Here is a 13,865-nt window from a genome sequence, read left to right as displayed (position 1 = left end):
CATTTATGCTGGTTTTCCGTTATTTAATTTCTTCAAATATAATGCAAGGCTCTAACATTTGGTGGCAACAGTTTGAAAAGGGAAACGGGCATTTATAGTGAACCATCGCAAAACGAAAACGATAGTCTTGGACTAAAATGATTGCTTCAGGCAGATGATAGCATTTTCTCTTACTCTTCCAAATATGCATCTTTGGTTACTTTTAAACTCTGTGTCTACAAGCAAAGAATTTGGAACTAATTTTTATACTTTTATCATGACCGCAAACACATTAAAGAAGAATAAGTTGTTAAAGCAAACGAAATCTACACTATACTTGTATATACTTTAATAGAAACGAAATATATTCATCGATATTTACATCTTTATTGCTGCTAGAAGCGCATCATAATATTAAAGGTTACCTTATGGCATGCATTATTTGAAATTAAATCAGTCATGGTAAATCATGTATTGTTGTTATATTTAAAACAAGAATGCAAGAAAGAAATATAACATGACGTAAGAATGAATTTTTTACACATTATCAGTTTCATAAAATAAAACCTGATGTGGACACTACATGACTTGCTTGTGCGGCCTATTAGGCGCACCAGCAGCTGAGCGGTTAAGTCGCGGAACACTGGTAGTTCGGTCCGAGATTCGAATCCGGCAAACGGGCTGGCCGCATGGGCATTTTCGCGATTTTCCCTACTTGTAACGTGTATACGAGGCAGTTTCCCTTAGAAAGTCCTCCATGAAGGTGTAATTTTTTTTTGGTGTATTTAATTATGGCAAAGCACACTAGGGCTATCTGCCTAAGGGGAGGGATGCCTTCGTGGAGGACTTTCTAAGGGAAACTGGCTCGTATACACGTTACACGTGGGGAAAACCACGAAAACGCCCATGCAGCCAGCCCGTTCGCGGGATTCGAAACTCGGACCGAACTACCAGTGTTCAACGACTTTACCGCTCGGCCGCTGGTGGGCCTCCTCCATGAAGGCATCCCTCCTTTTAGACAGATAGCCGTCGAGGCTTTGCCATTATCACATAAACCAATGTACGGCCTATTAAGTTATACACATGTTTTGGTGCATTTCATTTTGGTCCCACTCAGCAATTATTTTGCTAACTATTCTAATCAGTTTCAAAGCTAACTAAAAGACTGCTTCGTTAGACTTAGTCTCACTTAAACAACTTTTAAATTGTTGATAATTCTACAACTGTTGCATGCAGATTAACTAAAGGCATAAAAACCTTAAACGGAACATAAGAACAACATAATTCAATCATTAATAATTCAACAAAAAACATAATTCAATAAAAAAAATTCCGGCGTCCCGTTGTCCATGTTCAGGTGGAGGATTACTAATATTTGGTGACACCAATTTCAAAAGTGAAACTGGCAGTTATACTGAAACAACTCAAATGCCGTTTCGAAAATAAGGTACTATTCCGTTTTGAAGACAGTAAAAAAATTGCAGCGAAAATGTATGCGCAAAAGCGCCAAATCTAGCAAACGCGCCCATTTAACAGCGCACCAAATCTAGCGTACGCGCTGATTTCAGATTGCGTAACTTTATGTAGTTCTATATTTCTTAGAACGCCATTGAAATACTAGTTTAATTTTTAAATCCTTTTCTGATATCCTATGGATTTAACAATTTCAGAATTGCCCGTGACGAGAAGTCTGCAATAGAATTTTGAGTAAAGTGCAGAATTACACACTGCTTGACGCGTTTTTAAGAATTGCACATACTCGGTATCCATGGACACATCGACCTATTTTCACTTTAAAAAAAAAATCCCAGAATTGCACAAAAATGCCACTGCGCACACCCTTGACTTTATCTATGTACACATCCACCTATTTTCACTTAAAAATTAAAAGAAAATTGACAAAAATCCAATTGTTTTTACCCTTGTTAAAAGCGGCGAACAAATAAGTGAGCGATTCTGCACTTTACCGAGAATATTTTCAAAGAAAAGGCATCATTCATTATAGAAAATTACGTTTGAACAACCAAGGAGATGAAATTATGCTTTAGCTATAAGTCGGTAGCGAAATAGCGATGATGGCATCCATTCAATTATGTTTAGCAATTTTTATATAAATTATAATAATGATCTGAAATAATAATTTACTCTTATGCTTCCAATTAGTCATGTTTAGCCTTTTTCATATAAATTATAATAATAAAAAAGTATTAAATGAAATTAACCTATCATCTAAATTAAAACATCAATCTTAAATAGTTATTTACTATTATACTTCCTTTCTTCCCGCATTTATTAGGGTTGCCGCAATTATTTTTGGCAGCATTGGCATCAACAATAGTTTGGCGATTTTTTACGGCCCTCGAAACCGAATATTACCGTTTTAAATTACGATAAGTTTTGAAGCTAAGTAGTTTTAAACAAAATTGACAAAATATGCTTGAAATAGAATAAACAGTTATGAAATTTTCAGTAAATTCCACTGAGATTATTGAGCAGTTCCAAAAATATATAATGATCCGGCACCGAGCTTCCTAAATCATCACTTCACTTCAACTGAGATCTTGTTTCTTAAATTCAATTAAAATAAACTATCATCTATATTCCACTTCTTACCAAAAATATTTTGGGATACATCAACACAATTAAAAACATATATGTTTAATCACATCTCCGCACCAAAAAACATAAAATCACTCCTAGAAAATCTGATTTTTTTTTTTTTTTCAACGTTGTTTATGTATTGTAAACCTTCATTGTTTTTAACTTGTTAAGTTTGGACGTATTAAAGATATGCGGGGTAGAAATCCTTGTAAAACTGCATTATCCTCATTGTTCTTCTTGACACGCTTTTTGTGTAAGGTCAGAAAACAAGCTTTCGCTAGTAATGTCGCCCCAAAAAAAGAGCAGACTCCATGTTCTTCAACCATTCAGTTCACAAAAATGGCCGCTTCTCAATTTTTCATCGGCCAAAACATAGTTGAGGGCAAAATATCCCTTTCTTTCTTTTTTTTTTTTTCCCTATTTTCGTTACCTCAGCACTGATCGCCTGCAATTTGGGTGCCTTTCCATTCTCCTGGAGCAAATCGCTTACAATTTTACTGGGATCAAGGCTTTGTCTCGAAATTTTCTTTTAAGGCGTGTGTGTTTTTAAGTTAGTTTCGTAACTGAACGTGGTCGAGAATATAATGCGGAAAAGAAAAGTTATTTTTCCTTTTCTTTATTTTGGGCTTCGATTTTTTACGGGATTAAATCGGGTCTCCCGGAGTAATTGGGAAAATAAATCCAGATTGAAGACTTCCACTGCGGTATACTGAATGAATAAAGTTTATTTTGAACGTTTTAGTTTTAATATAACTAAAACTGCCAGGTATGTTTCTATAAAAATTAATCGGTAGCTGCATTATCCGACTCACATCCAAATAAAATTCAAAAAACATATCATATCCATCTTTTTGTCCTTAATCTGTTCTTCTATAAAATGCTAAATTCCACTAAAAAATTAATTTTTTTATTATGATCAATAATTATTTAAAACCTTTATACTAATAAATAATTATCTACAATTTGCGGTCTACAAAAAGCAGAGCGGTAAGATCGCTAATCACTGGTGGTTCCGACCAGGGTTCAATTCGAAGCCAAACTGCTGCATGCATGCGCTTTTTCCTAGTTTTCCCTAATGGATAACTCGTATACGAGACAGTTTCTCCTTAAAACGTCATCCACGAAGGCATCCCTTTCCTAAAGTTATGATAAGTTTTGAAGTATCCTTATTATATATGATAAGTTTTATAGTGATCCTTGTATGCTTTGCCATAATTAAACAAACCAAACCATCTACGATCTGCAGATACTCCAAAAATTGCAGAAGGATAATATCGTTTATAACATATAGCATAATATAAAACATAATAATATAATTAAGAATAACATAAGAATAAGAATGTTCATAAGAATAACCTAAGAATAAAAATAAGACTGTTAAACATAAGAATGTTCATAAGAATAAGAATAACGTAAGAATGTTCATAAGAATAAGAATAACGTAAGAATGTTCATAAGAATAAGAATAACGTAAGAATGTTCATTATAACATAAGAATGTTCATAAGAATAAGAATAACGTAAGAATGTTCATTATAACATAAGAATAACATAAGAATGTTCATTATAACATAAGAACATAAGAATAACATAAGAATGTTCATTATAACATAAGAACATAAGAATAACATAAGAATGTTCATTATTAAAAGCACTATTTTCAAGAATACTTTTAAGAAAACAATGAGAAATGAACACCCTGGCAGTTGAGAAGGTACATCATACGCAATGAGTCTTTTTTCTGCAGAACGATTTGCCCATATATGGTATGGGCACCTCGTTTTGAAACGTTGCATTTTTTTATTATAACATTTCATTCATTTCAGTTCTTTTTACTTCCTGAAGGACGTATTGTAGTCATGAAAAGTTTCGGATATCATAGTTCAACAATAACATCCATTTGAACAAATCCTGTGCTTTGCATCTTTAAGGGTACTTCTCGGAAGTGCATATAAAATTGAAACGATACAGAGAAAAATCAGCGTGGCCCCCGCGCAAAGATGACACGCGAGATCGTGAAGCGTTCCAAATTTTTTACTTTCAGTAGACAACAAATTGCTTATTTATAAAACAGTATTGCGTCCCATTTTATACTATGCCTGCCCGGTCTGGGCATATTCATGCAAATCTTATAGAAAAAAAATTGCAACAGGCACAAAATTGTGTCCTAAGACAGATTACCAATTACGTTCGAAACGTAATTGGTAATCTGTCTTAGGTACGTTCGGTACGTTCGAAATCATAAGTTACATGAAGAATTGGGAATAGAACAACTTTAGTGTTTTTGCTGCCGGCTCGCCCGCAGTGCCAATACCGCAGTGTCAATCAATTTATGCCAATCTTGTTGATATCAACAACCCAGTTATAAGGATTTACGATTACGACTATAATGACCCAAATAATAGTAAACGGCCTATGGCCATACTTACTACCCATATTGTATAACTTATTTAATCTGATATTTGCCTCTTAATATTGTGTTATAGATTTAAGGTTTAATTATTACTAGTGCACCAAGAAACTCACGCTCCTTTGGCTATTATTTATACGAATGTTTTTTCTGCATCAGTCTATAGCCAGCTCATTCCTCCTTTCTCGGCCTTCCCACATAGCACTTCAGGTCTATTGAAATTTGACGCACACTTTAGTCTTTTTAGAAATTTATCTTTTAATTTATCTCTTATCATATTTCTATTCTTATAATTTTGAAAAATGTTAAAAACATGATTTAATTATATATATATATATATATATATATACTAGTTACTCATGACAGTATTCGAAATGACACATCTGTTCTACAAGGGGTAGGGTCCTTGACCCAGGAACCCTGGTGCTGCACCGTTTCCCCAGTGCACCATCTTTAAGTACAGACATAATGGAAAACTCTTTTTTCAAAAAAAAGAAAGTAAAATTGATGTAAAATTCATTCCAGAAGAGATTTTTTCATAAAGTTTCCACGTACATATGTAGGTATCTCGAATAGCCCAAAAACGATTAGTCGTATATATATATATATATTTACATATATATGCAAACGTATATTTATGCATAGCCGACTCACCCTCTTACATCTGTTCTTTTATTCTTATATGTTGGTAAACTGTGCATTTTTTTCATTAAAAGTCACTGAATTATGTTGATGTTATGTTCCGGTTAAGGATTTTATACCTTTAGTTAATGTGAATGCAACATCTGTAAAACTAGCAACGGTTTAAAAGTCGTCCTAGGCCTAACGTGTAGGCTATTTATTTACATTTGAAACTCTTAGTAATATAGTGAATTAAGTCATTTGCTACACCAGCTTCAGTGTATTTTTTCTCAGTGAGACCAAAAGTTAACTTTAAATTTTTGTTCATTTAAAATTTTGTCTTTCTGGCTGATGGTCGAATTGCTTGCTTTCGCGTAGAAGCTGTGATTTTAATTGCAAAAAGTGTTTTTAACTGTATTTGGTGTTTAAGGTTTTTCTGTGTTTTACAATTTTTAATCAAGATTCAGGGATAAATAGAAGGGCTAGTTCACTCCTTTGTTTGACTCCTCGCCGACGCGAGCCTGATGGGGGGAGGTAACCGACAGTCATGGACCTTATAAGAGATAGACTAACCCAGTGGGCGGGGCCGCGTCACCGACATGTCGGCAAGAAAGAGTAGGGACGATCTGGTTTACTTTAACACTGAAACCTATGGCGTTCGTATCACATAACTCTTTTTAATTATTAAATGTGATACGTTGTATAGTGATGAGATTATGAAAGCCACAGTTTTTTCCAAATAGGATTTAATATATCTCATTAAAGCACTTTTTACTGCATTTTGCGCATTTTTTTCACGCGGAATTCTTGTACAAGCATCTTTACTTTGGTAAAACGGTAAAAACTCTAGGCACAAAATTTGTGAACTTAATTTTGCGTACAAATAACGTAAAATTAAATAAGATTGATAGTACGTGATGCTTTGAAATAAATAAGGTAAAATTAAACAAGATCTGATAACTTTTAACAGCATATCTTTAAAATTTCCGCATTGGAGATAAAACTTATTTTCCGTAGAGTGCTCTCTCTGAACTCGTTGAGTTTGTTAATCAAAAATTCGTTAAAGTTTTACAAAATATGAAATAGATTAAAAATTCGAAATTCAGCCGTCCAGATGCCCCATGTTCGGGTGGAGGATTACATTATTCAAAATTTGATGGCTCTAGATACTGTTGTTTTTGTCACAGTGCGAGAAACATACATGTATTCATGCAGATTCTTCATTATTTAATTTCTTTAAATATAATACAAGGCGTTAATATTTGGTAACAACAACTTGCAATGAGACACGGACATTTATAGTGAAACAGCGCAAAATGCCGCTTATCTGTTATTTTAAAATTGAGTAAGTACTCCTAAATTTTTTAATGTTCAGTGTAAAATGAAAGCAGCAGTAGCGCCTCTTACAAATTATAGCTATCTTTCACACACAGCTCATTTTAAACGCTGGTTCTTCAAATTTAAAACGCTAATTTCTATGTTGTCAGTTGCATCTCCGCGCTCAGTGTCATCATTGCTACGTCATCACTTCCCACTGCCTGTTTCAGGGAGAAAAGCTCTATGAGCTAGCCCTTCTCTTCTAAGTCCTGATGAAGATGTTTTCAGCTCTTATATATTTCTGCTTCGCTTCGAAATAAGAACTAAATCGATCGAATAAATATGTCACTAACAAAATTCGAGGGAATAAGTTAAAATGAAGTGCAGCAAAAAATTTTTCTAATTGAATAGGCCTTACAAGAAATCCCTCTGGCTACCACATCAGTATAAATACATACGAAATACATACAAAAGTTCTTAATGCAGTGAATTCTGTTTTTATATTAACAGATACATTGAATTTTCAGTTTTCTTTAATTTAAAGCTTTTCTAAAAAGCGTGTTGTCATAATTTTTTACTACACATAACCGAGTTTAACTTATTTAATCGCGATGCCCACCAGCGGCCGAGCGGTAAAGTCGCTGAACACTGGTAGTTCGATCTGAGGTTTGAATCCCCGAACGGGCTGGCTGCATGGATGTTTTCGTGGTTTTCGACATGTGTCACATGTCGAAAACCACGAAAACACCCAGTTTCCCTTAGAAAGTCCTCCACGAAGGCATCCCTCCCCTTAGACAGATAGCCCTAGAGGCTTTTCCGTAATTAAATAACCTAACCTTATATAATCGCAACGCAAACAAAACCAAAAAACAGAAAAAAAAATTGAAAAGTTTCAGATTTTAAATTACGTCCAAAGGGGCGTTTTTTTAACGCTTTGTGTGTTACCTTTATTTATTAAATATCATGTTCTACGTACTCAAACCATAAAATTCAATTCAACAGTAATATTGCAAAATAATTTTTAAATGAGGATATCTTTAGAATTTCCGATACAGTCTCGTGCTCTGGAGATAATTTTTTTTTTTTTTTTCTTACAATGTTGCCAATTCTCGCTTTGTGTGTGTGTGTGATTATGGCAAAGCCTCGAGGGCTATCTGCCTACGGGGAGGGATGCCTTCGTGGAGGACTTTCTAAGGGAAACTGGCTCGTATACACGTTACACATGGGGAAAACCACGAAAACACCCATGCAGCCAGCCCGTTCGCGGGATTCGAACCTCGGACCGAACTACCAGTGTTCAGCGACTTTACCGCTCGGCCGCTGGTGAGCCAATTCTCGCTTTGAACTCGCAGAGTTTGTTAATCAAAAATTCCTTCAAGTGGGACATGAAGTCGATAATAAAAAAAATTTCAGATCCAAGTTAGGGCTTCCACATGCACATATTCGATGGAAGATTACGTTATTCAAATTTTGATGGCTCTAGGTACCATTGTTTTATCACAATGCAACAAACATACATACATTCATGCAAATTTTTCATTATTTAATTTCTTTAAATATAATACAGGACTCTAATATTTGGTGGTCAACAATTCGAAAAGTGATTCGCCGTTTATACTTTTCAAAGTACTTACGTATTATCGCAACCAGGCCAAAATTCGCATAAATTGCCAAATTTGGCGACCCTACTTACGGCAACCCTACGTGTTATACGTAGTTTTTTAAAAAGAGCATGTGGAGATTCACAAAATTTTCCTGCATTTTCGTGCAAATTTTTGTAATTTATGAGAAAATAGCAGTGTAGATGGATAAAGTCAAGAGTGTGCGCAATGCCATTTTTGTGCAATTCTGGAAGGTTTTTTTAAGTAAAAATAAGTCGACGTGTACATGGTTATGGCGAATATGGTTTTCAATCAGTGCTAAAAGTAATAGCCAAAAGATTTCCGCTTAAAAAAATAATTCTGCAACTTTTTCAAATTCGAAACCGGAAGGGTTTAATTGCTATTTTATATTTTAAAACAAAATAATATAAAAAACTGTATTAAAAATTACCTGTAATTAATAAATGTACATTTTCTTTCTATTCATACTTTTTTACTCAAACTTACAAAGCGCGCCAACCTGGTTGCGATAATACGTAAGTACCCTTTTCAATGCAAAATTCCAAAACGAAATTAATAGTCCTTCTGGTAAATTGCCTCTTTGGACTGAAAATGTACTTCGCAAAGGATGGGCAAATGTTTTATCGAAAAAAAGCATCTTTCTCATCACTACAATAAAAATTATTTTAAAATACGACTCTGAAAATACAGAATACTACTACTGTAGCTTACGTAATTATTAAAATACGTTATATGATACTGAATGAGAAATCTATACATGACAAGCAGCATTTTATCTTGCTGCACGCCCAAAAGAATAACAACTATAACAAAATTACATGAAAGATGACAGTTTTACATAATGTTAAGAAACAAAAAGAAAAAAGAAAAAAAGAAAGAAACAGAAATGTAAAATGAATACAGAGATTGAAATGCCTACGAATCGCTTACTTATGAGACCTCAGAAAAGGAGGATACATTTAATCACTCTATATATTTATTTGGTTAAATTTAGTTGAAAGCAGAGTAATGCACATTTATGATCCATGCTTCAGATACTAGCTTAATACAAACGTTTGCAACATAATATTTTCCAAGTGGAAGCCAGATGATGGGTTCAACAGCTTAGTCGCTGAACTACGGCAGTGGCTAAAGCGATATTCTATCGATGATAAAAGATTTTATTTCGCGTAGAATTGCAACAGCTTGCTGTTTTAACAATACGTAATTTTCCTAGGAAACAAATCTAGTTCACAATGTAATGAAAATAGTTATATCTATTATCAGGTGCTAATAAAATGTTACCGTTAAGTGCCATTTTATTAAAACAAAACTGTCCCGTTTTAAAAACATTATTGAAGAGATTTTGTTACAGTAATTGTTAAACTGGCTCTAGTGTAGAATTGGGTATCTCTACAATTAGCGACAAATTTTGTTCAATTTTGGAGATGAAGCCCTATTTCTGGTTTCCATGATAGCTTTAGCTTCCTGATTCTTTTTTAATGAAAATAGATCGATGTGTACATAGACAAAGTTTAAGCAGTGCACAATGCCTAGTTTGTCACAATTGTCCGATTTTTTTAAAGTGAGAATAGATCGATGGGCTACACTGACACTGAGTTTATGCAATTCTTTGGTTTGTGTAGCACTTATCTTGGAATTATGCCTTCCTGCCGCCGATCTTGGCGTCAAAAAAGAATCGCAAAAAAACAAGGGACACCCGATTGTAAACTTTACTTTTATCGTTAGATTAAATATAATTACAGCCTGCAATTTGCTACTATTTCGTAAACTATACTTGTTTAATATTCTTAGACTAATTTTCGTCTTTGCACTTACCGGAAGTCTGCACTCCAAGGTCGCAGACAAGAAGTAAAATTTAGCTTAAAGATTTATTGAGAAGCTAAGTCCTGTAGTGCGACTAAAATTTAGCAAAAGCTAACTAACGCTACTTAGGAGGTCGCAGAAATTTAAATATTTAAATATATTCAGCGCAGAATATAACTTTCAGTGCCTCTCTAATCTGATTCTAGTTAGCGCCGCATTGAATACTGGACGCTACAAAATGCAAAAAATTACTCACCAGAAAGTTAATTAACACACATGTTTCTTTAACACTTTACTGACCGCTAGTGGTTCAACAGCATACGCACGTCCGACCAGCAGCAGATTCTCCTTGTTCTGAATTCTGATAAATCGTCTAAATAAAACTCTCCAGTACCATTTTTTTCGCTCATCGTGAAAGGTAAATTTTTTAAAACGGTGTAAAAATGTGGAAGTTTACGAAGCAACACACTTAACGCAAGTGAGCAATGTACCTCAATACTAATAATAAAATGCAGATGATATAGCAAATGGCAATTGTTCATCGCCATGGCTACCGATTGATAAGTTTTTTTTAGATAGCCCCGAGAAAAAAGCGATTAATAGGCTATCGATAGGTAGGCTTTGGCCATAAAAAGGCGATTAATAGGCTATCGGTCGGTAGGCGTTGACGATAAAAAGCCACTAATTAGGCTATCGTGGTTAATCTTCGGATTATGGTAACTTGGCGATTTTTGAGACAATTTGGCGACCAACCTTGCTACAGCAACCTGCAAGTTTTTTTTGGACGCCATTTTGTTTTCACGAAGTAAAGGCTTTTTTTTTTTTTTTTTTAACTCAACATTTTTTCCAACAATCTGCTAGCCGAATTACGCTTATACTAGAACTTTTATGGAACAAAAATGCTTAATCATGATGAAGATTAGGTGCGAAATTGGGAGAAAGTGCAGAATCGCAAACTGCTTGCCGCGTTTCTAAGAATTGCACATACACGGTATCCATGTACACGTCGACCTATTTTCACTTAAAAAAACATCCCAGAATTGCACAAAAATTGTATTGCGCACACTCTTGACTTTATCCATGTACACTGCTAAAGTCCTAGCTAGTAACCTTTATCGCCTTACCAAAATGTCGCAAACTACCTGTTACCATATTCCAAAAATTAGCCGCGATGGGTTGGTAAAGTGTTAATATAAACAAAACGGCCTAACTTTATGTATTTTAGAGAAGAGTTGCGCAGTTCTCTAAAATTCTCTTATTTTTTAATTCTAACCCAATTTGTTTTTCTCATTATGGCAGACAGAAGAAATAGACGGTGTGAAAACAAATTCATCTAAAACTTATGTGCTAGCTAAAATAAATTTACATTAAATTTATATAAATTTACATCAAAACGTTTATAAATATTTGATATTATCGCAACTACCATGGCGCAATTTTGAAGAAGGAAAATTATAGTAATTTCAAATCGGAGAAAGTTATTTATTTCAAATCATACATGTTATTAGGTACATACTTTAATTTTAGTAGTTAATTAATAATTAAATAGTTATACCGGAAAACAATTTATAAAACTACTTACTTACCTATGATATCTCCCGCTTGTAATTATTCCAGTCTACCAGATTTGCGGACCATTTCTGACTCTTCCAAGTAAAATTTACCACTCCTTAATTCTTTAATCCAGCAATATATAAATCTGACTCTTGAAGTAAATGGCAAAAGATTCTTCTCGAACCAACTAGCGCTCACAATGCCGACGTGTTCGTTACGCTTTCTTACGTTCCATTTTCAAAAAGCTTGTTTACCAGAATACATCATCATTAAAGACGAATCTAAATGGTCCCGCCTTTGTGGTAAAATATTATATTCTTGCAAAAATTTCTCGGAACTTTCTTCCTTTGCTGGCAAATCTCATAAACGCATATTTCAAAATTCTGCTGAAGACCAAAAATACCACAGATTACCTTTAAAGCTTCTAATACAACCCAGTTTAATCCTAGTATCCGGTGCACAAGGGATTTGGCTACTTTTGGCGACTTTATGATGAGCAGTAAACGGGACATATACGATGAGTAGTTAAACGGGTCATTTTGGTGTTGGCGATAATTTTCAAAATTTTACACAACTGTATTATACCTTGCCGGTATTATATTAATTTGATTTAAATTAATAACTCTATTTAGTTTAATAATTTAATTTAATTTAATAAACATTTTATATAAAATGTTGTGTATAGTTTTATACAAATACATTGTTACACATGATGTATTAATTTTAAAAGTGTAAGGTCTGAAAAGATTCCAAAGTAATTCCGTTTTCCATTCAAGGTTTCATAAAAATAGGAATTTCCTGCTTGTATGAATGATTTCTCTGAACTAGCTGATAAATTTTCAAGAATCATGTAAATATTGTACTTATATAATTTTTAAATCGTTAATATAACTTCTGTTATATCGGAAGTTTAGCCCCAGTTCTCTTTGATACTGGCATAATGTTCCAACTAACAATGCGTAATTTCTTTATATCTCATACTTGTAAATAACTATATTATTAAAAACAACCTTTATTAAGTATGTAAAAGATAAACAGAATTATTAAACTAAATGAATTTAATAAGAGTATAATACGGCAAGATAAAATACAGTCGTGTATAGAAAAATATGTCTTGACAGCGAAACATCCCGACGGTGAAATTTATTGGTTACAATTGAGAAAAAGGTTTGGGGTTCGAGTCCAGGCGAGAACGGTCTGGCTGCATGTCTAATGGCACAGCGCATAATAATTTTTTTAAAAAAATAGGCAATTTGCTGCGACGTCATGCGGTTGCAACAGCTATTGATTTGTGTTATGTTGCCAAATTCGGCAACTATTTGCTATTTTTGGCGACCTTTGCCCTTTTTCTCTGGCAACACTTAAATACCAAAATAACTCAGGCGTACTCGGTAGTAAGCGATGCTAAAAGCGCTTTTTAGTGCTCGAATACTTAACACACAGCCAAGTGGCAAACAGGTCCTGTTGTAATGAATTTCTCAATCCCGATTCGTATGCTACATAACATAATGGGGCTTTAGATTATATAAGCTAAAAACATGCTTACTTTGTTTGGGTCATATGATTTCACGTAATTGACGTAGTTGGTTCGTTCCTCTTGGCCTGCTATTGTTGCTGGTTAATGCTCGCTTGTCTGACCTTAGTCAGCCCAAGCCCACAAATTCCTTGTGGCAAGGAGTGCAAGATGCGCTGCTCGTTGGCAATCATCCTTGAGCACATTACAGACGACAGTGCGATTTAGCTCACTTCCATCCTCAATTTTAATGGAGAGCACCTCAAAGGGACGGGTCCGAGAGTCTCCCATCCCTCTTGACTTTACACTAACCTGTCGAGATCCCCCATATTTAGAGTGCCCCAAGCCACATGGACTTTTGTCTCGCTGCATATACAGAGACTATGTATTTACAAACATCCATGACTTCTCCGGGATTCCAGCCCGGGCCCTTAGGTACCGCA

General features: G+C 34.4%; 1 non-coding gene across 1 annotated transcript; it reads left to right on the top strand.

The window, feature by feature from the left end:
- The first annotated feature begins 4,511 nt into the window (after positions 1 to 4,511).
- On the top strand, positions 4,512 to 4,614 carry LOC118189251 (U6 spliceosomal RNA). Its single transcript, XR_004758230.1, has one exon. It is a non-coding gene; the product is annotated as a U6 spliceosomal RNA (small nuclear RNA).
- Positions 4,615 to 13,865: the final 9,251 nt, after the last annotated feature.

This window comes from Stegodyphus dumicola, chromosome 12, assembly GCF_044657685.1.
Source record: "Stegodyphus dumicola isolate Sdum_Otavi_A_Nest chromosome 12, ASM4465768v1".
Lineage (NCBI taxonomy): Eukaryota > Metazoa > Arthropoda > Arachnida > Araneae > Eresidae > Stegodyphus > Stegodyphus dumicola.
Note: the sequence above shows the minus strand (reverse complement) of the source record. Positions and strands in the feature narration are given on the sequence as shown.